This window comes from Bidens hawaiensis, unplaced genomic scaffold (assembly GCF_021521415.1).
Source record: "Bidens hawaiensis isolate Kalapana, Puna unplaced genomic scaffold, B.hawaiensis_p1.1 tig00044427_1, whole genome shotgun sequence".
In the NCBI taxonomy this organism is placed as follows: domain Eukaryota; kingdom Viridiplantae; phylum Streptophyta; class Magnoliopsida; order Asterales; family Asteraceae; genus Bidens; species Bidens hawaiensis.
The window spans coordinates 56979-79463 of NW_027497894.1; the positions used below are offsets into that span (position 1 = coordinate 56979).

At 36.3% G+C, this 22485-nt stretch overlaps 3 pseudogenes across 3 annotated transcripts; 2 read left to right on the forward strand and 1 right to left on the reverse strand.

Moving 5' to 3' along the window:
* The first annotated feature begins 603 nt into the window (after window positions 1-603).
* Window positions 604-3654, forward strand: LOC143594968 (glucan endo-1,3-beta-D-glucosidase-like; annotated as a pseudogene). The gene is made up of 5 exons (XR_013146442.1): window positions 604-667; window positions 1109-1610; window positions 2380-3074; window positions 3376-3495; window positions 3620-3654. The product of XR_013146442.1 is annotated as a glucan endo-1,3-beta-D-glucosidase-like (transcript).
* Window positions 3655-9052: 5398 nt separating this feature from the next.
* Window positions 9053-11682, forward strand: LOC143594973 (glucan endo-1,3-beta-glucosidase 12-like; annotated as a pseudogene). The gene is made up of 3 exons (XR_013146444.1): window positions 9053-9146; window positions 9743-11076; window positions 11551-11682. The product of XR_013146444.1 is annotated as a glucan endo-1,3-beta-glucosidase 12-like (transcript).
* A 6935-nt stretch (window positions 11683-18617) lies between these two features.
* On the reverse strand, window positions 18618-20031 carry LOC143594969 (large ribosomal subunit protein uL30w pseudogene; annotated as a pseudogene). Its single transcript, XR_013146443.1, has 4 exons — window positions 20005-20031; window positions 19021-19212; window positions 18812-18909; window positions 18618-18696 (listed from the first exon to the last, which is right to left on the reverse strand). The product of XR_013146443.1 is annotated as a large ribosomal subunit protein uL30w pseudogene (transcript).
* Between the last annotated feature and the right edge of the window lie 2454 nt (window positions 20032-22485).

Genomic DNA, 22485 nt, shown 5'->3' on the forward strand with positions numbered 1-22485 from the left:
CAATTTAGATGCATATTGGCCAAGTTGTATTAAAATTCAAACACCTATTGGCCAATTTGAATTAAAAATTTAAGTACATATTGGCCAAGCTGAACTAAAATTCAAAATCTTATATATGGCAAACCAATTCTTTATGAACATCCCTGCATGAGTCGTGTGTAACAGAAATGACAATTTATCTTCAACAAACCCTTTCTTCTTTAAACTTGGATCCGTCGGACCTCATTGGAAAAGATGCTCAAATCAACGGCCATATTTGTACTCTTCATTTGGGACCCACCAACACACCCTTTTTCACGGGAAAATAATCAAAATGGCTCATTTGACCACACAAATTCCTTGACTAACCATCAAAATTAAATAATACCCAAAATGGATAGTTTCTAAACGGAAGGATCCGCCATAATAGAACTAGCGGCCGCTAGTTCTATTATGGCGGATCCTTCCGTTTAGCAAAAAGGGTCATTTTAGGTATTATTTAGTTTGAAGGTTAATCAAGAAATTTGTGTGGTCAAATGAACCATTTTGGTCATTTTCCATTTTTTCACTAATATAAACCCCTCTTTTGTCTCACTAACAAGTATCAACTATCAAATGATAGCTATGGTAGTTACACTCCTCTATTCCTCCATTTCCCTCGTGCTCTTAGTCTATTCTTCACTTGCAGGTGCATCATCTTTATATCAACACATCTTTACAATATACCATTTATTGTTTCAACTTTCTACTTCAAATTCATTTTCTTTTTATGAGTTTGCATGCAGTGGCGAAGCTTGGACCAAGGCACCGGGGAGGGGGGACTCAAAATGTATACAAAAATTCACAAATGATGGGGGGCCAGACTCAAATTTTCGGCCGAAAACGCCTAAATTTACACTACGCATAAAAAATTTCGGACGAAAACATGTAAATTTACACTACTGCATGAAAAAACCGGGGGCCCTAGTAAAGCTTTGCCAGTGTTTGCATGGATTTTATTTATAAGTTAAAATCCTGATCTTCGTCATTGATTTAATAAAATATAGTATTTAGAGTTTTAATGTCGTATTCACAGGTCTGATTTATCTCTATATACTGTAACTCTACCGAATGAAATGAATTCAATCAGTTTTACCATCTTACATAATTTTTATATGTGCAGATGGAGGTTCAATTGGAGTAAACTACGGTCGACTCGGTAACGATACCATCAGCCTTCAAAGTCGCAAACCTTCTCAAATCTCACGGAATCAATCAGGTCAGGATGTTCGATACCGACCCGGCCGTGTTCAAATCCATGTCCGGAACTGGTATCAAACTATCCATCACCCTCCCAAACGAGCTTCTATACGCCGCATCAAGATGACAATCATTCATCATTCGCTTACAAATGGATTCGTCAAAACGTCGTCGCTTACTATCCCCACACTCAAATCGAATCAATCTCCATCGGAAACGAATTGTTCGTTGATCCCAAAAGCACAAAAACAAAAACTCCACTTTTTTACTAATTCCCGCCATAAAAAACATTCATCAAGCGTTGGTTAAATATAAACTCGACTCCTTTATTAAACTCTCAACTCCAATCGCTTTTAGCGCTCTACAAAATTCGTTCCCACCATCAGCCGGTTCTTACTGTTGGAATTATGGACCGGTTCGGGTAAGTTAATACGGCCAACCGGATTATGACCCGTGAGAGTTACACTGTAAGGCAACGAACCATTAACCCGCTTAAGTTAGTTAACCGGGTTAGACACTTTAACGAGATTAGTTAAACTAATGAGATTAGTTACTTGTTGGCCCATTAGGTTTATAACTAATGAGATTAGCTAAACCTAATATGAGGCTATATAAATATATGATGTTTTAATAACCTGAAAACTAATCCTAACAAGTCCATCTCATCCTTCCTCCATCCAACAGCCGGCCACCTGCTTCACCGCCGCCATCACTTCCGGTGCCTGACCAGCCACCGCCGCCTGTCCGCCACAGCCTGCCGGTGCCACCGCTGCCTGTCCGCCGCTCGTCCGCTGCCGCCACCGCCTACCGCCGCTGCCATACACCACCACCGCTGCCGTTGCCGTCGTGCACCGCCATCGTTGGTCGTTGATCTCGTTGTGTCACCTAGCTTGGTTCATTAGCCTTCGGTGTCTCAACCGTTTATTTATTAACCGATGTAAACTTAAATATATTGTTAGTTTATAATTATATATTTAATGTTTTGACACGTACTCGTATTGTCTGTAACCAGATCCTGTCGGGTTTAGTTTTCGGTGCTGATTAATTATATATATTCCGCTGCGTATAATTATTAATTAATATGATTAATTATTATTTGTCACGTTTATTGAACCGGATTTAATAAACAAAATTTTAACTGATCATCACTGAAACCTAACACTTTCAAACCAGAGTTAATGGAACCGGTTTTCAAACCGTTGCTTCAGTTTCTACGCGAAACCGGGTCTTACTTAATGGTCAACGCGTATCCATTTTTCGCTTACGAGTTAAACTCTGACGTCATCTCTTTAGATTACGCACTCTTCCGTCAAAACCCAGGCGTTGCTAACGCGGGTAACGGTTTACGTTACTTTAGTCTGTTTGACGCGCAAATTGACGCGGTTTTTGCTGCACGGCGTTAAAATACGACGACATTCCGTTAGTTGTTTCGGGAACCAGGTGGCCGTCAAAAGGCGACGGTAACGAAATTGGAGCTAGTTTAGAAAATGCGGCTGCTTACAATGGAAATTTAATTAAACGAGTGCTCACGGGTGGTGGGACGCCGCTGCGGCCGAAAGCGGATTTAACTGTTTTTCTTTTTGCTATATTTAACGAGAATAAGAAAGGCGGCTAGCTATCGGAGCAAAACTACGGGTTGTTTTATCCGAATATGCGGAAGGTTTATGACATTCCGTTTACAATGGAGGATTTGAAGAGTTTTAAGGGGGAGAGGTCCAGGGTGAAGTCGGGTGCGGTTAAGTCTTGGTGTGTAGTGAAGGATGCGGGGAAGGATAGGCTCCAGTCGGGTTTGGATTATGCGTGTGGTGGAGGACGTGCGGATTGCGGTCCGATACAACCTGGTGCCATGTGTTACGATCCTAAGAGCATCTCCAATGCAGCATATCTGTTTTTGTTTCAAACCGTCAACTCAACATGCCACATCAAATTTTAAACCAACCTACAAAAACATTTATTTCTACTCTGGTTATTACTGGTTTGTGTTTCAAATTGCCAACTCATCACATATTTTTCCCTCCATGGTGAATTATTCCATCTTTAAAAACTAGTTTGTGTTTCCAATGGGATGAGTTCTGGCACCCACCTCAAATGGGATGAGGCACCTTTGTTGAATTTCAAAACAGCTCCACATAGGATTCAAAACACCCCATTGGAGATGCCCTAACACTTTAGAAGCGCATGCTTTGTATGCGTTTAATAGTTATTATCAGAAGATGGGACGTGCGGCTGGCACGTGTGATTTTGGTGGGTCAGCATACGTAGTCACTGAACCACGAAGTACGTGTATACTTTAAATTTAGTTTTCCCTCCATGGTTACACTACAATTTTTTTTAAGTGGCGATAGTCTTTCAAAATTTTTACTCACAGAATTACTAATTACGATTTTGTTTCTTGACGCAGGATTTGGAAAGTGTGAATTCCCTAGTGGGTACTAAAGAGAATTTCTACAATGTATGGGAAGGAAAACGATGGCTTTTTTTAAACAATTATCATGTATTATATTATCTTTGTAACATTTTGTAATTATCTTGATGGAAGCGTATAATAACATTGTTATTGTTATATAAAGATAAAGTGGTGACCTTTTTCTTTATAGGAACAGACTTACGGGCAACAAATCTGGTTTTGTTTGTTATTCTTTAGTTTCGAAAAGACAAGAAACAAATTGGCAAATGGATCTTAAAAATATTGTGAATTAATTTACACGACTTGCTCAATTATTTATGTCGGTGTACAATTAATTTTTTTTTAAACGGTAGTGTACAATTAAGTATTTTAATATAATGATTATATATAAAATTAAAATAAATAAAACACTTTTATTATTCATGTTGTTATTTTGGTTACTCAAAGGTATTCATGTAAAATAACCATGGTCAAATTTGTTTAGTAAGTAAAATGGATATTTTAAATGTCTTTGGTGTTGTTTGTTATTCACAGGTAAAATGTCTGCAATCTGCGAATCACATCTGTAGAAGATGTGGACCAAAACTCTGTAGTCTGTAAAAAGAAGACTGTTTGTTTTTTAACATCTGTAGACTGCTAAAGTAATTGATGGTGGTGTAAGAACACTGGTAGTGGGTGGTGATGGTGGACAGTGATAGTGCTAGTGGACGGTGATGGTGCACAGTGGAGGTGGACGATTGGTGGTAGGTGGTGAACGGCGGTGGTGGAGAATGGCGGGTGGTGGTGGCTAGCGGTAGTGGTGGTAGATGGTGGTGGTGGTAGTGGACAGTGGGTGGTGATGGTGATGGACAGTGGTGGTGGATGGTGGTGGTGGTGGCAGATGATGGGTGGTGGGTGGTGGTGGCGGTGGCGGATGATGGGTGGTGGGTGGTGGTGGCGGCGGACGGTGGGTGCTGATGAACAGTGGCTGTTGGTAGGGTGTAAAGAGGTTTGAAGAAGTTGGATATTAACTTGTTTTTTTAAACTATAAAAGCAATTTTCAAGTCATTTTTTAAGAGAAAAACAATCTGTCTTCAGAGACTTGTGTCTGCACGCCGGCAGACATAAGCTCGCAGACCTTTTAAATAAAAACAAACATAACCATAGTTGTTATGTAGACATCTCTGCTGCACTAGAGACCCAAATTCGCAGTTGACTTTCCTGCATACATTGTCCGGTTGTCCCTGAGGTTCTTTTTCGTAGAGAATATGATGGCAAGGTAAACTATCTTATTTATCTTAAACTTTTTTTTTTATGTTTTCACATAATCGTGAGAACCTAAATTCAGGTAAACACGTGTGACCCAATTATGACCGTGCTAACAAGCCTTATTATTGCAAATAATGTATCATATAATTAGTTGATTTTATTTAGACAAAATGGCAAAAGATGTCCTTTACGTTTGACCCGATTTTCATTAGACGCCCTTTAATGAAAGAAATAGCAAAAGCATACATCATGTTTCAAATTCCTTTCACGTTACGTCATTTGGCACTAACCCACTTAATTTTTTTTGTTAAATCAAGTCGTGTGTAAGGCACACGAGGGTAAATTCGTCTTTCTACTCATTAAAGGATTATTTGTGTAGATTACTTAAAGTTTGAGCCATCAGGTAAATAAAAATTAATAAATATATATATTTCTCTCTCTCATATACTCTCTCTCTCTCCTCCCTCTCTCACACTCTGCAACTACCACCATCTCCTGTCGCCACTACCAGAGGCAGCCACCACCACCTCCGGTCGCTGACACCCCTCCGGCGACCTCGAGAAGCGCACAGCCACATAAAACCACCATCACCACCGTGCTCTGACCACCACCAGACCCTCTCTATCAACCGCCGCCACCACCCCTTCCCTTTCAAACGTTTTTGAAATTCCCCAATTTTCAACCAACCAACCAACCAACCAAACCCTAACCCTAGCCATGCCAATTACTCCCTCTCTTTAACCGGCGATCGTTCCACTGTTCATGGCCGATTCGCCGCGCTTGTTTCCGACATCGGCTAGGGTTTCAATTTCTCAGATCCAATAATTTGACAATTGAATGGCTGTTGGTAAGGGCGGAGGAGGGTTGGTTGAGAAAGTATGGAGGTTTTTCAAATGGGTATGTTGAAATGAAGGTGTGAGTGGAAGCTGAAAATGGAACCATTCGAGTTATCAGCCAACTTGAAACACGAACACTGAGCACGGTGGTGATGGTGGTTTTATGTGGCTGTGCGCTTCTCGAGGTCGCCGGAGGTGGTGGTGGCTGCCTCTGGTAGTGGTGACAGGAGATGGTGGTAGTTGCAGAGTGTGAGAGAGGGAGGAGAGAGAGAGAGAGTATATGATATATATATATATGAGATATTTATTAATTTTTATTGCCCAACTTAAGTAATCTACACAAATAATCCTCTAAGGAGTAGAAAGACGAATTTATCTTCGTGTGCATTGCACATGACTTGATTTAACAAAAAAAATTAACTGGGTTAGTGTCAAAGGACGTAACGTGAAAGGAATTTGAAACATGATGTATGCCTTTTGCTATTTCTTTCATTAAAGGACGTCTAATGAAAATTGGGTCAAACGTAAAGGATGTCTTTTGCCATTTTGTCTTTTATTTATACAAGAGGATGGTGATTTTATATACATTCAGTTCCCTGTCACATATCTATATCTATATATATATATATATAATTGTCTATATTTAAAGCACTCGCGTCGCCCCCCTCCCCCCTCGTGTAAAGACTGGGTAACTGGGTATCGTTTCTATGAAGAACATGTAAGTAATATTGCACGTTTTGATTGATTACGAAAAATTAAAACACAAAACCTTGTTAATTGTGAATTAACTTAATGTTAACCTAAAGTGCAATTAAATTAAGCAAGACGGACAAGTAACACAAAATAAACCACACTACAAGAAACGAGTGATCACAATTAGGTTCGGGTTTAATAGCATAATATGTAACCTAATTTACTTAACCAATTAACCAAAATAGAAAGTTACATAGACAAAACTTTCACTAATATGAATGTGTAAAATGTAAATTAATGAATAGGCCTTCAACTGTTACCTAAGTCGTAACAAATTAGCACGGATAACTTTAGGTTACACCTAGTGATCACAAGCAAACTCCCCATTAACATGTTTCAAAACAACTGCTGCGTTTATTTCAATTCTGTCAATAGAGTGTGACATCGGTCAAAATTAAAATAAACACAACAGTAGTTTTGAAACACGTTAGTTATTTAACTAGCCCAGAGCCCAATTGACTGTAATTGTATAATTTGTATTTCACATGTTCACCAAATAGTCCATGAAATTTAGTTTGAGCCCATTCTTAATTATTGAACTAACCCAGAAAGAATTTAAATATTAAAAACTCAACATTTTCCATTTAATTGTGTTCACCTTTCCCTAGCTTCGGCAATTGATTTCAAACACGTGTGTAATTTTCTTCATAATTGAATATTCTGGAGATATTATTTAAATTTTTTTTTTCACATTTGAAATGGAGCATCACACTATCACAGTATCACGCTTTCCTTCATTAACGGTTTGATCTAACAATAAGATATTTATCTATTAAGCTCGTTGTCGTCTACTCGTATTAAAATTAAACCTTAAAAGAAAAATAGATAAAAATAATATAAATTATAATAATATTAATGCATTTAGTAATTAATTAACATGCATATACAAGTATATAAACTACACTCATGTTATGGTGTCCGGTGAACGACGTCGAGGTACCAATCAAAGATAAAAAGATGTGTGCTCGGTGTTTCTAGATATCTCAATTAGTTAAAGAAAATATGGCGCCCAACCATGTAGAAATTGGTTAATGCTTAGTTCCAATCGACTGATAAACATAATGTAAAACTGATTTGTTGATTGGGTAGTTAAGATTAATAACTTGCATAAATAAGAAACAACTACTAATTAAATTTCAAACAAGTAAACGTTATCACACCAAGTTTCGGGTTCAATACATTCAACATTAGTAACCTGACTAATATACTTTAGTTCGTTACATTCATGCATTCGAAAAATATTAGACTTTTCAAGAAAACAATAACTCTTCTAATGTTTTTAGACATCTATGATGGGTTTTTACCAATTATCAATCTATAATCCAACATTTGCTACTTCATTCTCTTATGATAATAACCAAATAATAGATTCAGTAATTAATACAATGTGTTCAACATACCAAACAAGTTATATAACAAACTAAAATGATAAACATAATAGGTGTAACGTACTAACAACCTAGATTGAAAACATATCACCCTAGTTTTCACTGGCTTTTAAAATGATTGGAGTGAACCCAAAATCTTGCATTGTCACATGACACATTTCCAACTATCTAGGTCCGCCCTTGGACACCGCTAAAACCACCACGACCCACCTCCAAAGACTATGAACCATCACAAATACTTACCGTCTAGGTAAAAAGTTGGAAAAAAAGGAATATTATATATGTAAATAATTTATATCATGTGTACGTTCACTTAAATTCCAACCACAGGCATCCCTCATGTTCTCTGTCATGTGTAAGAAAAATAAAAAAAGGGATGTGATATTCGTACACCCTTTGGTAATCCACACACCCTACATATGATCGTATAGAGGTTATATGATCGTATGAAACCCCTCGTTAAAGGGTGTGTGGATAGGTTAAGGGTGTTTGAATAACCAGAGCCATAAAAAATGACAATAGTTTACGTTCAACAACCCCATTCTTTATAAATTGGTTGTGGCTCAATGGTAGAGCACTCATTTTACTATTGAGAGGTAGGGGGTTTAAACCTCACTATCACCAATTTATATGGGATATATGAGGGATGACCCTGGCTTGCCAGAATGTCAGGGTTCGAGTCCTGATCTCACCCGTTTTTACCGGCTCCTCGCTGTCGTGCCATTTGGCGGGCGTGGGGGTTGGGTTTTATCCGGGGAATCCCTCAATAGGTGGACCGCTAGGGGCTCTGTCCGTCCGGATTCGTGGCTGGCTCAGGCTACCTTTAGCCATTATGGTCCGCTTACGGAATACCCGGCGTTACTTAGTTTTTCGTTTCAGAAAAAAAACAAACCCATTCTTTATTAACTTGAAATCCAACGGCCTCCATTCAATCAAATCAAACTCCACCCACGTGGCTGCATCCTTTTGCTCATCAAACTAAGCATACTCCATACACGATTCGTCCTCCAAGAAAAGAAGTCGCATTGGTCTCTTTGTCCACCAAACGAACGGTCGAATAAGGGCCCACATTGAATCGACTACACCAATCCAACGGCAGCTGGAGAGTGTACACTACTCCCATCAACGGCCATATTCTCTACAGTAGTTTTTTTCACTAATAAAAACCCCCACTTTCCTATAACACACTCACAGTCTCACTATCAACCATCAACCGCCAGCTATCAGCTATGGCTTCACTCCTCTACTCCATTTCCTTCATCTTCTTAACCTTAACTCCACTACTTTCACTTGCAGGTACATTATCTTATTAGTTCTAGTTTCAATCACACCGACTTTGTTTTAGTGTTTACAAGATTATTATTATTTTCTTATGTACATTTTCCACCAATAATTAATTTTAGTTTCATTCACACCGATTTTGTTTTTGGGGTTTACACGATTTTTTTATTTACATTTGCCACCAATTAATTCAATGGCGTAGTAGCTAGTGTAAATTTACCCGTTTTTCGCATTCAAAATTTATACTTAGTGTAAAATTACCCGTTTACAACCGAAAATTTGATCACAACCGGTAGCAAAGCTTGTGCTTAGTCACAGCGGTGACCGAAGTCACGAACCCAGTACCACAGGTGACCGTGCTCAATATATATAAAAATTTTCGGACAAAATCGTAAATATTTGCCCTATGAAGCGAAAAAAAAAAAAAAAAAACCGGAAGTGACCGGGGTCACCTCGGTCCCTCCTATACTTCGGGTCTGATCACGGCACTCCTTATTTTTTAAAATCTTTATACATTTTGTGTCTTCCCGCCCAAGTTTCGCCTCTGAATTAATGCTTGTTTCAATCACACTGCTTTTAAGGTATACAAATTTTTTTATTATTATTTGCAGATGGAGGATCAATTGGAGTAAACTACGGTCGAATCGGAGGCGACCTACCATCGGCTTTCAAAGTCGCAAAGCTTCTCAAATCTCAAGGAATCGACCGGGTTCGGGTTTACGACACCGATCCAGCCGTACTTAAATCATTATCCGGAACCGGAATCAAAGTCACAGTAAACCTCCCAAACGAGCTTCTATACGCCGCATCCAGAAAACCGTCATTCGCGTACGGATGGATCCGACGAAACGTCGTCGCTTACTATCCCCACACTCTAATCGAATCAATCGCCGTCGGAAACGAAGTATTCGTTGACCCGAAAAACACCACCGGGTTTTTAATACCCGCCATGAGAAACATTCATCAAGCGTTATTAAATATAAACTCGATTCCGTTATTAAGCTTTCATCTCCGGTTGCTTTGAGTGCGTTGCAAAACTCATAACCTTCGTCAGCCGGGAGTTTTAGACCGGAGTTGATCGAACCGGTTTTTAAACCCATGTTTGAGTTTCTCCGGGAAACTGGGTCTTCGTTAATGGTCAACGCGTATCCGTTTTTTGCTTACGAGTCAAACTCTGACGTCATTTCATTACGTTACTGTTGACGCGTTAATGGTCAACGCTGTTCCGTGAAAACCCTGGTGTTGTTGATGCGGGTAACGGTTTACGTTACTTTAGTCTGTTTGACGCACAAATTGAAGCGGTTTTTGCTGCGATGACGGCGTTAAAATATGACGACATTCCGTTAATTGTTTCGGAAACCGGGTGGCCGTCAAAAGGCGACAGTAACGAAATTGGAGCTAGTTTAGAAAATGCAGCCGCTTACAATGGAAATCTAATTAAACGAGTGCTCACAGGCGGTGGCACACAGCTTCGGCCGAAAGCCAATTTAACGGTTTTTCTTTTTGCTTTATTTAACGAGAATAAGAAACCCGGGCCCACTTCAGAGCGAAACTACGGTTGTTTTATCCAAATATGGAAAAAGTTTATAATATTCCGTTTACTATGGAGGATTTGAAGAATTTTAGGGACGAAAGGAGCAATGGTGGTGGTGGTGGTAGTGTTGTTAGGGATTTGGCTCCGGTTAAACGTGGTGGAAATGGGTCGGGTGAGTTATGGTGTGTAGCGAAGGACGTGGGGAGGATAAGCTGCAGTTGGGTTTGGATTATGCTTGTGGGGAAGGTGGGGCTAATTGTCGTCCGATTCAGCCTGGTGCAGCTTGTTACGATCCTAATACGTTGCGAGCACATGCTTCGTATGCCTTTAATAGTTATTACCAGAAGATGGGGCGCGCACCCAATGCGTGTTATTTTGATGGGGCGGCATATGTCGTCACCGAGCCACCAAGTGAGTACTCTAAAACTATTACTCGTATTTCATATTACATCAATAACTCACATTGGCCAAGTAATAATAAACAATAATAATAAAATGGCATTATGGTAATGGTGATAGTTTGGTGCTCGTTAAAAGTGTAATTAAAATTAACATTTAAGGGTCCTTATCACTAGATGGATTATGACTCATTGGACCTCATTTTACAAGGGGTTTGTGTCATAGACTGCACGTGCGTTTGCCAAATCTTATAGACAGCACGTGCGTTTAGGTGAACTCATTAGGACATTATCTGATGTGCTTTTGTGAACTGTCCATGTTCGCTTATAAATTGTCCATACTCTCCCTAGTGCCTTTTTTTCTTTTTTCAATAAAATAAAAAATTCTTTTCTAAATGAAGTAAAATGACTTATTTTATTAAAGAGATAATTATTTGTTTATGACAAGATTAATTTACTTAAAACAAAATTTTGTTTTCTGATGCAGGATTTGGTAAGTGTGAATTCCCGACTGAATACTGAAGAATTACGGAGCAAGGAATGAAGTAAAACGAAGGCATTTTTGTAACATTTATTATTTTATCATCTTAGTAATATTATTTGTAATTATCTTAATGGAAGAAGCTTGTATTAATAGTATTATTTTAATATAAATTGTTACCCTTTTCTTTATAGTAAAAGACGGGTAACAAATGTTGTTTTGAAAGCGTGTCATCAGTTTGTTAACGTTTGTCGTTATTTAATTTTGAAAAGACGGATAACTAACAGTTATATTGCAATTTTTAGTATGTAAACTGAATCAAGTATGTAATATCTGGTTGAGCAAAAACCTAGAGGCTTAAGTTGTATCATGGTGGTTTAAGTTGAGCATTCAAACACTCACGTATTTAGTGGCGGCTCATAACTAAATTAAAAAGTATTATTAAAGATGATCACTACAGCGAAAAAAAAATTTGTGTGGTGATTGCTACCATTAAGACTATTAGAGATCGACGATTGAGAGGTGATCGCTACATTATTACCACTAAAGATGATGACTACCTTATTAATTGGACAATTGTGATGATTAATTACAAAATTGTTACAAGGAAGAAGTTGTAATTTTTGAGCTAGACGGTCATCACTTGGGCTAATGACCAGGGTTGTCTTCGTGAATCATGAAAATTTGGGACTTTAAATTAGTTGAGTGGGTTTAAGTTCAGGATAGAAATGAAATTACTGTGAGAAATGAATATGGGCCACTAGTTCTATTTTAGGTTTAAATGCCTAAAAATAAATGAAAAATATGTAAATGCAACAATAAATGCATTATCTCTCTTCAATTAATACAACTAATATAACCATAATATATTACTCTCTAATTATGGATACACATATTCTATACGTATGTAGGTTATAGCTTTTTCGTGTGTAGGTAATATGTTTTCTTATTCTTAGAACTAGTATATGTTATATGTTTTTGTTTAGGTTGTATATTTTTTATTGGCATTTAATGCTAATATATGTAAGTTTTTGTATTATTCATCACAATATACCTACGTGTTGATTGATATTGATATATAATATATGAATAAATTGTATTTGTTTAGGATAACATTTTCGAGTGTAGGTTATATGTTTTTCGTGTATAGGTTATACGTTTTCGTGTGTAATTTATTGATGTTGAATCTTATGTGTCGGTTATATGTTTTTCGTGTGTAAGTTATATATTTTCTTATTATTAGAACAAGTGTAGGTTATATGTTTTTGTGTAGGTTGTGTACTTTTTTGTTGATATTTAATGCAGATACGTGTAGCATAGTTTTTTGTACTATTTATCATAATGTAACTACGTGTTGATAGATATTAATATATTGAGTTGGAAAAAATTGGTTTTGGATAGAAATAAATTTTAATGTATGAATAAATTATACTTGTGTAGGATAAAAATTCAAGAGAGAAAAATAATTTATAAAAATAAATGAATTCTTATTATTTTCCAATTATAATAATTTGATAAGTTATATTAATTGAATAGATAACTAATATATTTATTAGTTATATTAATTGAAGAGAACATGCATTAATACTTTTCTTATTTATCTTTAAGCATTTAAAACATAAAATAAAACTAGTGGTCCATATTCATTTATCACATTTCTCACAGTAATTTCATTTCTCTCATGAACCATCCCCTATATATATATATTGGAAAAAATACAGGTCTATCAGGGTGTCGGGCCGAGGTCAGTCGACCACCCAACCCTGCCTCATAGCCCTCACTGCTAATGAGTTAGTTGACACTCACCGAACTACTATAAATCTGTGTGTTTCATGTGATTGTATTTATTTCATTTTATAATTATTCATCATAGTTTTCTAACATGCAAGTTCTTCAAAATATATATATTATAAATTAACCAAGCAAAAAACTTACAAAAGGTCATATAACATCGTTTAGATGAGCAAAGCAACGACGGAAGAGACGACATACACCATCATGGTTTCAACTTTTCATAAATATTTTTATAAATATATGCCATTTTTTGTACAATGCTTCTGCATACATGCATGTGTGTCTCGTACATGTTAGTTTTCTGATGGAGAAGATAGGTTATAGAAAAGAAAAGCAAACATCCCCATGTTATCCACCATAAATTCCACGCCTTTTGTTCCAAGTATTTGTCTCTACCATAATTTTTCTTCTTTATTATGCCTGATCTTATTTTCACGATTCCAAAGAAAAAAATAAATCTAATACTAATAAAAAATAAAAGAATTTTGTTTAACAATATACGAAGATACTTCATACTTGAATTTATTATGCTATGCCTATCAGCAATGTTTTTCTTTTAAGGAAAATTTACAAAATAGTGCTTTTTAGAGAAAGGATTTCTAAAATAGCCCTTTTTTCTTTAAATCTTTTAGAATTTGGACTGACAAGACGTTTTGGGAAAAGATAAAAATAAAGGTGGAGCAGATCAAATTTCGAAATAAAGTCACGTAGGAGACGAGATTTCGGAAAATAATGAAGGTAAAGTCCAAATTTTTTGTAATCTTAGAATAAAAGTTCAGATTTTTTCAAAACTTTTTCTTTTAAAAAACTGTCTTGAGAGACTGTTTTTTTTATGTTTCTTACCTTTCCAATCCATATTTTCAAATTCTTGAAAAAATATATTTTTTACATTTATACCCTTGAAACACCACCGCCACCTTGAACCACCACCATCACCGACACCGTCGCCCCCACCCCATCACCACCACCGTCACTACCACCATAGCCGCCTCTACCACCGCTGCACCCATCACCACCGCTGCACCCCAATGATTGAAGTGCAATATCTAAAGCTGAAGGTACATGTTTAGCTATTTCTCTTTAAAGAAGATGTATGTGAGCAGATGGGTTAGATTCACAAGGTTTTGATTATATAAAAAATTTGTTTAAGTGGCTTTAAAAGAAGTTGCAGAGAGTGGATTATGGTGTAAACAAATTTACAGTGGAGATAAACCAATTAGGGAATCTCAGGTGCCAAACCACCACCATTTTCAGTTGTGGAGAGACGGTAGTGAGTTGCAGAATAGGGAGATGAGGAATGGAGACAACAGTGGTTGTGGTGTGCAGCCGTGCCGTGCGGAGGAGGGAGGATAGTGCGGGGGGTTATTGAAGGAGGTTTAGGAGGGAGGCGACGGCGGAGATTCATGAAATGGTGGTGGCGGTTGACGGTGGTGGTGTTGGGGTGGGGCCGACGGTGTCAGTGATGGTGGTGGTTTAAGGTGGTGGTGGTGGTTCAGGAGTATAAATGTAAAAAATATATTTTTTCAAGAATTTAAAAATACGGTCGGGAAAGGTAGGAAACATAAAAAAACAGTCTCTCAAGACGGTTTTTTGAAAGAAAAAGTTTTGAAAAAATTTGAACTTTTACTCCAAGATTACAAAAAATTTGGATTTTACCTTCATTATTTTCCGAAATCTCGTTTCCTACGTGACTTTCTTTCGAAATTTGGCCTGCTCCCCCTTTATTTTTATCTTTTCCTAAAGCATCTTTCAGTCCAAATTTTAAAAGATTTTAAAGAAAAAAGGGGCTATGTTAGAAATCCTTTCTCTAAAAAGAGGTATTTTGGGAATTTTCCCATTCTTTTATTAATAAATTATTACTGAATCTATTACAAAATTATTAACTTTTTTAATTTTTAAGAACAGCAACAAAATGATTAACTTGAATGAGTACAACTGGATCAGTATGGTCTGGATCTAACTACATGTACTAGAGAGAGTCCATCTAGAACCCCACATGCATTCATAGACCATAAGTGATGATTGCTCAAAAGACCATCATTTTTTTTAAAAATTTTTCTTCTGATTTGTATTTCATAACATTCAAACTCAAATTCTTATTTATAAAAACTTTATAAAAAATGGAATACATTATTCCAAAAATATAAAACTAAAAATAAATTCACATAAGGTTTAATAATTAGAATGTCATTGTTTTATATAAATTGTAATTTTTGGTTTAAAAATGCAAATTAAAGTATTAGAAGGTGAAAAAACTCTAAAAATATGTGTCAAAAAGGTAGTGTTATATCAACCCGCGAACACGCATGTCGTGTTTACATGTCTGACATTATTTTTGGGTTTGGGACAGGGTCTTGTACTCTTAAATTTTCAGGTTTGTGTCAGGTTGGGCCAGCCCATGAACATAAACACCCTTAATTTTGACCATATTGTTTGTTGTACAGAATTCAGATCGCATAATGTGAATTCTTTTATTGCGATTAATAGTTTTATCTCCATAATCAATGTTTTACGAAGAAGCAAGTTAGCAAAATTATCTTGAAACTTTTATATAATTAACTTAGTTTCTATTGCTTATTGCTTTCATGCTAATCACTACTTCTCTGATTACATATTGGATGCAGAATATGCCCTTAATATTTAAGTCATTATCTATTTTTATAAGTTATTCTCATATGATCATGATCATTTATGCATAGTGTAATGCTGATCTTATTGATTGTAGAAATATAATGATGGCTAACCCTGCAAGCAACAATGAACCTGTTAATGCGGATTCACTGACGAATAACGAGCCTATAAAAAAGAAATCCATGGTTCGGGAACATTTTACAATTCCCGTTAATGCTGGATGTACCCTAGCCCGCTGTATGCATTGCAAGAAATCACTTTCACATACTTCAGGCTTAAAATTATCTGGCACTAGTCACCTAAACCGACATATTACAAAGAGATCTTGCCCCATTATTCAAATGGACGAGAAAAGGGGTCAACTTATACCATTAACTCTCAAGATAGTAATATTAATAACAATAATAGCGTCCCAAGAAAACCGCTAAAAGCACTTCAAAATCAGAAAGTGCTTTCTTTAATCAAGAAAAATTCTGGCAAGATATTGCAAAGATGGTTATTATGCATGACTATGTAAATTCAGGCTGGATGTACCCTGCAAACAACAATGAACCTGCCTTTTTGAATTATGTAAAATCCAGACAACTTAAATTTACTGTTATACGAACGGTAAAGCCAAGCCCTTTTGAATCTGGTTATCATGATTGCAATTGAGTTAAAACCGTCGATTGTTGAAGCACTTATTTGTGCAAAAGAATGGCTGCAACATGGAAATTCCTGCTTTAGTTCTTGAGTAATAGTTGCAAGATTTTAATTCATTTGAATTAGGCAATAATTTTTTTTTCTTTTGTGCTTATTGTTAAACACCAATTTATGTATTCATGGCAGTAGTGAATTGTGTTTGAATCTTGCAATTGACATGTGTAAATATTGACTAAGAGTCAACATCAATTGAGAAGAATCGAGCAATCGAGGGATCATCAAGCAAATGTGAGAAATTCATGACTCTTATGTAAGCAATTGCATGGTATTTGAAATTGTACAAGGAATTGGTTTGTTTCTATACTTTGTTTTGGTGCAAAATTTGATTGTAGTTTTATTGACCAAATTGTGAATAACTTGATAATAATAATAGAGTTTTGAGTACACTTGTTTGGATTTTATATTAGTAACTAACTTAGCTTCTTGGCTTCTTGCTAGCATGTTTGTGTATGCTTTCAGGTGACTCGCACACTGCTGGTTGATCACGAACTGAGTTCCTAGTGGGACGAACACGTTAAAGTTTTGCAACTGTCTTTTTGAAATGAGTCAGCTTACTTTTGTTAGATATGAACTTAAACCTTCGGCATAAATATAATGTAAATGAGTTGTTACTAGAACATATTAAACAATTAGGGGCCTATTTCTGCAAATTATCTTTTAAATGTTAATGCTTCATTTACCAAAATCTGTGCTTTACAAGCCAGCTTTAAAGTAAACTTAAAAAGAGACTTTGGATCAACCCAACCTAATTAGACAACAAAATGCAAGATAAGAAACAAAAGCAGCAGCATAGAGACTTTGGATCAACCCAAACATAATCAGACAACAAAATGCGAGATAAGAAATAAAAGCAGCAGCATAGCTTAACAACATTGCAAGTCAAAAACTGGTAGACAAGAAAGAAACATTCTGAAAATGTCACATTTGAAAAATAAGTATCCAACTCTCAAAAATAGAAAAACAAGTGAACAATCTATAAATTCTAAAGCTCGACTCGCTGTGACATAATACCACCACCCAGCATCACTCTAGTTCATCCTCCTGATGAGCTCGTTGATGAAATCTTCACGGTTTCCAGCATCCCCACCCTCAACATAATGGTTTCTCTTCTTTTTCAAACCACCCAAAGGTGCCTTCAACTTGAATGGCCACAAGAAGTTATTGGCTTCCTTGAAGTGAGGTCCAGCTGTCAAGATCTCGTGAATCAGGTCTTCAACACAGATGATCCCGAACTTCCCAAGTCCTTGTCGTACCAGAAAACAATTTGATTATTGTTTTTGTTGGAAAATTTCAGTACAAAACATTTAATGAAATAAAAGATAAACCTGTTCAACAACTGAGTTGTCGGTTAGAGGGATTCTTTGTTTGTTAAGCTTTCCATATCCCCTCTTGTAAATCAACTCCTTCACACTCTTCAAGTTGGGGTAACTGAAAAAGATTGATTTTTTAATGAAACTCATGATATTAAAATCAATATAAAGAGTGTTATAGGTGTAAAGATTCATACCCATAAGTAACATATGGCTCAACCCTGTGTAGCATGTTCAGTGTGGCTTTGTTGCATTTCAAGAAAACGCCATTGAAGATCCGAATGATAAAACATAAAAGCAAAAAAATAAGCAATTTAATACAGAAAAATATTTAAAAAAAAAAGGGCGTAGTTAACTGTGGTAGTACCACATCTTTAACTAATGCTATACAGCTGTTAACAATTAGCTATTTGTTCTAAAACATGATCTGAAAAATAGTTACTAGTGGTATGGATATAAAAAAATATTGTAAAATTGATGCAAAATAGTTTGCTTTCAAGATTGAGTACAAGTGTAGTGCCAACTATAACACTGAATGCAAGTTTTGTTGCACATTTATATAACATAAAAAAATCCAAATAGTGCACCAATATCTCAAGTAAACAAATTCAACAAAGACAAGTAGCATGAAACAAGCTAAAATTTGTGATATATCACCTGTCTCAGACGTAAAAGTTGCAAGATCTTCTTTGACTTCGGGTCCATGGCATTGATACTATAATTCAAAATGAAACAGAAATTGAGCTATTACAATAACATAAGAACATAAATATCCAACTAATCAGACAGTGATTATAAATATACAACTTGAAAACAGAAACAACAACCACCCTCTAATACGAATGATGAAAAGCATCTTAGCCTCAGAGTTCACATAAAACCCACCTTTCAATCTCGCCTCACGCTTAAGCTGAATCAACTCCTGATCCTGAATTCAACAAAAATCCATAACACGTCAAACAAAAACAACAATCAAACTATCACATAATTACCCATTCAAAACAGATAAATAACAAACAAAGATAACTTGATATAATACCTGAGCTTCATGCTCCTTGCTGTACCGCTTAGCCCTGTTGAAGATCAACTTCCTGTTAGCTGCATTCTTCTTCTTCAACTCCTCAGCTGCTTGCTTCTTTGCAAGAGCCCACTCCTCGTCTCTTTTCTGTTTCTTCAAAACAGACTCCGGCACAATTTGTCCTCCCTTAGCAATGTCAGCCATTTCTTATACCTACTCACAAAAACAAATTTCAACACAAATTTTACAGCGTTTAAACAAGCAATTTTTTTTCTACTAACTAATGCCATAAAAAACACACACACATAGTGTGTTGATTAAATACAAACGACTCTTATAGTGCGAAACGTACAAAATTACTCAAGTTATTTATTCATTTAATAGGTTAACATACTCGGCACGGTGCAAACGAGGCAAGCTTTTTCAAGCTCCAGCCAAGTCAGAGCCTTTAAGAAAGCTTAATTAGTTATCGAGTCTGAGCTCGAGCCTTGGATGGGAAACTCGTTCAGGCTCGTCAAGGCTTAAAAAGCCTTGTGTATTTTAAGCTTTTCCACTTACGGACTTTTATGTATTAACTTTAAAATATCTAAAAGTAATTAAAACTGTTTAAAATTATTAATAAATAATAAACGAGCCGAGAACTTGACATAAAAACCTAAGCGGCAAGCTCGAGCTATAGAAAAAAAAAGCTCAAAACAAACCGTGCTCGAGCCTTAGCTCTTGTAAGTAAAAACGAGCCTAATCGAGCTCAGGATCGGCTTGTTTGCACCTATACATACACACCTACATACTTATAATTATATAAAATTAAACCTGCTCTAATTTGATGTTTGGAACAGAAATACGGATTAAAATGAACAGATTAAAGCATGTAAGTTATCAAAATTAAAGGATTAAAGCGTAAATGACTGTTTATGATTTGATGTGATTAAAGAACTAATAATACGGAAGATTACTTGATGAACAAATCATAGTAATTTGGTAGTTGTGTTTACAGAAGCATACCTAGGTGAAGTGGCACCGGCGACGAAGTGATTTGCAGAAAGAAATTAGGGTTTTGTTTTGTAGGGTGTGTTTATAAAATGAGACGCATCCAGTGGTTAGGATGAGGGAGTGTCAATCTCAGCCGTTGATTTTCGGGCTTTTAAGCCTAGCCCATTGGGCTTTGCTGGTTAAGTTATACAACAATCATTTACCTTTACCGATCGGGACATCTTGGTAGTTGGTGAGTTTTCTCGATACGATTATAAAACTAGATAATATTATAATTAATATAAAAGTAATAAAGTATAAAAGTAGAAATTTATAATTCTTCGTAAGTTAACGAGTGGTTCGTAGGTTCATCCTCGAGAATCACTTAACTATCATAACGCAGTGTGTAGTGGGGCGTTTTAGGGTGATTTTCACCACTGCCCCCTATGCGATTATTGGATTTTTTTTGGGGAGAGGGATTTTAGGCTACAAACCACTACACTTAAAATTAAAATTGCTCCTTTAGTAAGGTGGCGGCAATATTGTCCCACAAAATAGCCCCCTTATCTAAGTGGTGGTTCTATCAACTTCTATGCATGCTAATTGGACATGTGATTGAGTTGGTTCTTGATTTAACCGCCCACCGTTGTTTTTATTTGAATCCTAGTGAAAATTAAGGTGGTTCATTGACGTTAAATTGTAATTCATGATTCAACCTATGTTTCAATCAACATATCAGTTTAACCATGGGCGATGTCCAAACTAGGTACGTTCAAATCGCTCGCCGCTCACTCGGAAAATGCTCGTTCGTTTTTTTGCTCGATTGTAAATGAGCCGCTCTGCTTGGTTAGGTTCGGCTCGGCTCGGCTCGAATATTTTTAATTTATTTTATATATAATTATATATGAACAAATATATAGACAACATACATAAAATTATACATTTTTTAGACCCTTTAAAATTTTTTCAATTCCGTCAATTTTAAAGTTTTATTAGTTTGATTCAAGTTTCCAGCATACTAAAAGTTTATTTACATGTTCATTTTTCTCTTAAAAAATTACAACCTATTATACGTTTGTCTAAAGCTACTAATTTGTTTACAAAATATATTATTTACAGCCTTCAAGTTTTTTTTCTTATTGAAAATTTTAAAGCGAGAAAGAAATAAATAATGTTCGAAATCGTTCGATGCTCGATTCGATTTTGGTTCGTTTCGTTTTTCGCTCGGTTCGAATTTCAGCAGTTCGGTTCGGATGTAAACGAGCCAAACAACGAGCAAGCCTTCGCTTGGTTCAACTCGGCTCGTGAACAGCCCTAGTCCAAACCTTCGATTGGGCCGCTTTCGACTAAGCCACCACTTGGGCTTATAAAACCATTGATACAAAACCTAATAGCTCATGTAATGGTGGTTTTAGGCTTTTAGCTGTTAAGAGACATGTGACACAAAGTGAAGGTATTGATTCTAACAACTTGTGATGACTTTGTGGAATGTAGAAAGCAAATCTTTTTCCTTAAAAGGATTATATATTCTTAAAGTCGCCTAACCTACATACTGCAAGATTTGAACCGAGTCTCCAAAGGGAGGGAGCACCTATTTTATATCAGGCCCATTGGATAAGATGGGTTCGATTATGTTAAGAATAAAGCAAATTCGGTTGACTCAAACATTACGGTACAATTCAAGAGTGTGTGAAACATTTCACAACCCCAACGATTTAGATTGTTGATCTTTCATAAGAGCAAGGATAAGAAGAGCCTGAAATTGGCTAAGGCAGTGTCAATGGACATTATGATGGCGAGGTCGAATGCAAGGACCAAGGGACTTCGATTAGTTGGCATAAAAGGATACAACATACCCATTAAAGCATTAGTCAAAACAAGAGCAAACAACAACATTGTCTTAAAGGATGAAGCTAAAAGGTTTGGGTTCATGACGATACGAAACCAAATAATTGGATGGTACATGGTGTGAAGGTTAATATCGAAAATGGGAAGGCAAGGTGGGTATAATAGTGCATGGGATCAAGTTGGGATGGAACTCAAAGCAAAGGCCTATCAGATCAAGTTTACAAATCTTATGCATAATGGATGGGATCGAGTTAGCATAAGGGTCGAAATACAACTCCGTGAAACTAGAGCAGGTTAATAGTACAAACACAATTGATTCGAAACCAAAAAGGTTTAAGACTATTGGAACCAAGGTTTTACTTTATACAATATATTCACTAGTTAACGGTAGGTGAATTAATCTTGTTTTTTAAAGTATTGCAGGCTTCAACCTAAGTAATGCGACTGTTGACAACCTATTAATTTCCACTACTATTGGTTTGGATATCAAGTAATGCGACTGTTGGCTTGGATGTGGAAGCAAAATTAGATATTCTCTAAGTTCTTCCCAGCTTCACGATTTGGATATCAAGTAAGGCGACATGTAGCGCTAAGTATGATCAACATATTAGAAGTTTTGAATGCGTTGAAGGTGTGAGATCACAACTAGAAACCATTTATAGACAA